The sequence below is a fragment of the Schistocerca serialis genome, unplaced genomic scaffold (assembly GCF_023864345.2).
Source record: "Schistocerca serialis cubense isolate TAMUIC-IGC-003099 unplaced genomic scaffold, iqSchSeri2.2 HiC_scaffold_1230, whole genome shotgun sequence".
NCBI lineage: Eukaryota > Metazoa > Arthropoda > Insecta > Orthoptera > Acrididae > Schistocerca > Schistocerca serialis.
In genome coordinates this window covers 7501-10000 of record NW_026047437.1, presented here as the reverse complement: position 1 = coordinate 10000, position 2500 = coordinate 7501, and the positions used below count along the sequence as shown (strand labels likewise).

Genomic DNA, 2500 nt, shown 5'->3' with positions numbered 1-2500 from the left:
GGAATCCTCTAGCAGGGAGATAGGGTTTGGAACGCGAAGAGCACCGCAGTTGCGGCGGTGTCCCGATCTTCCCCTCGGACCTTGAAAATCCGGGAGAGGGCCACGTGGAGGTGTCGCGCCGGTTCGTACCCATATCCGCAGCAGGTCTCCAAGGTGAAGAGCCTCTAGTCGATAGAATAATGTAGGTAAGGGAAGTCGGCAAATTGGATCCGTAACTTCGGGATAAGGATTGGCTCTGAGGATCGGGGCGTGTCGGGCTTGGTCGGGAAGTGGGTCAGCGCTAACGTGCCGGGCCTGGGCGAGGTGAGTGCCGTAGGGGTGCCGGTAAGTGCGGGCGTTTAGCGCGGGCGTGGTCTGCTCTCGCCGTTGGTCGGCCTCGTGCTGGCCGGCGGTGCAGGATGCGCGCGCCTGCGCGGCGTTCGCGCCCCGGTGCTTCAACCTGCGTGCAGGATCCGAGCTCGGTCCCGTGCCTTGGCCTCCCACGGATCTTCCTTGCTGCGAGGCCGCGTCCGCCTTAGCGTGCTCCTCCGGGGGCGCGCGGGTGCGCGGATTCTCTTCGGCCGCCATTCAACGATCAACTCAGAACTGGCACGGACTGGGGGAATCCGACTGTCTAATTAAAACAAAGCATTGCGATGGCCCTAGCGGGTGTTGACGCAATGTGATTTCTGCCCAGTGCTCTGAATGTCAACGTGAAGAAATTCAAGCAAGCGCGGGTAAACGGCGGGAGTAACTATGACTCTCTTAAGCCCGCTGATTTTCGCAGAGTGGAAGACCGCACCAGGGGCTTGGGGGGGTTACCAGCCCCCCCTCGCACTATCCCTTTTTTTTTTAGTTGGGGGCAGTATTCAGAGAAAAAGTGGTGGCCCTTCCGCTGAAGGTGCCACCCCAACTCCCCCAGCACCTAGCCGGCCAACCGGCCGTGCCGAAAATCTTGTAACTTTTGCAGCTGTATACGCCTGTAGTGAGTGCCACCGCAGCTTCACCACCAAGAACGGTCTCGGGGTCCATCGCCGCCGCCAACACCTTGCGGCCGCCAACGCGGAGATCGTCACGGAGAGGCATCGCGCGAGGTGGACGGAGGAAGAAGTCCTGTCGCTCGCCAAGGCGGAGGCCGAACTGTTCCTCGAGAGGGACGCCCGGTTCTTCTTTGTAAATCAAGAGCTCATCAGGATGTTCCCCGACCGAACGCTTGAGGCAATCAAGTGCCGACGGCGGCAAGCTGCCCACAAGCAGCTTGTCCGCCAATTCATGGAGGCGCTTGAGATCGGTCGGGGGGAAGAGCCGGCGTCCCGCCGGGGAGCGGCGAGCCCGCTGCCTGACGCGGGCGAGGCCGCTGCGCCGCCCGTCGACGCAGCCGAGGACTTCGCGGCCGACACCACCGGGCCGCCGCCGGAGGGGCCGACTGACGCCGCCATCTGGGAGCATCTGGCGGGGCTACCCGCTTCCGCCCAGCGTTTCTCTGCCCTGGATCGTGTCATAGGTCTGGGGCGGGGCACGCCGCCCGATGTCATCCTGGGCATGCTCCCGGATGCCCTTGCGTCGGTCGGGTCCAGAGGGGAGAGATCGATCACCAGGACACAGCGGCCGCGCCAACCATCGAAGCGGCCGCCTGCCGCGCCGCCGACGCAGAAGCGCAAGCGGCGCCGCTGGGAGTACGCGAGAACGCAGGATGCCTTCCGACGGTCGCGTGCACGTTGCGTGCGCGGCCTCTTGGATGGCACCCTGCTCCAGCCGCCACCTGCCATCCCTGGTCTGCTGGACTTCTGGGCGGACCTCTTCACCAAGAAGCCCATCTCCACCGCGGGCTTCATTCGTGACCGCCTCCTCCCGCACTCGGAGCCTGTCGCTCCCGAGTGCCTATGGGGGCCGGTCACACATGAGGAGGTCGCCGCCGCGTTGCCGCCCAGGGGATCAGCAGCCGGGCCGGACGGCCTTACCCCAGCGGAGTTGCGGCGCCTGCCGCACGAAGTCCTGGTGAAAGTGATGAATCTCTTCCTTCTGGCCCGCGCCCTTCCGGAACGCCTGCTTCGCGCGCGAACGTCCCTTCTCCCGAAGACGGCTGCACCAACATCCCCCGCTGACTTTCGCCCCATTACGGTCTGCTCGGTGTTGGCGCGGACCTTTCACAAGGTTCTCGCGTCACGCCTGATGCGCGCATGTGCTGTGGACGAACGTCAGCGGGCATTCATCCCTCGGGATGGGATGTTGGAAAATACCTTCATCTTGGACACTGCTCTCACCGACGCAGTTCGCTCCTGCCGCTCTGTCTTTGTGGCATCGATCGACGTATCTAAGGCATTCGATTCGGTAGATCATGCTGCCCTTCGCCCCGTGCTGAAGGCGCATGGCCTGCCGGATTGTTTTGTCGAGTATGTCGAGCGGTGCTACGAGGGCAGCACGACAGTGATAGCGGACGGCGCCGGCGTGGGCGTGTCTGTGCAGCCAGCACGGGGCGTTCGCCAGGGCGATCCCCTCTCCCCCCTCCTGTTCAACTTTG

The 2500-nt window shown here is 63.9% G+C and overlaps 1 pseudogene; it reads left to right on the top strand.

The window, feature by feature from the left end:
* LOC126436208 (large subunit ribosomal RNA) overlaps positions 1 to 2500 on the top strand; it is a 7782-nt pseudogene that overhangs the window by 2135 nt on the left and 3147 nt on the right.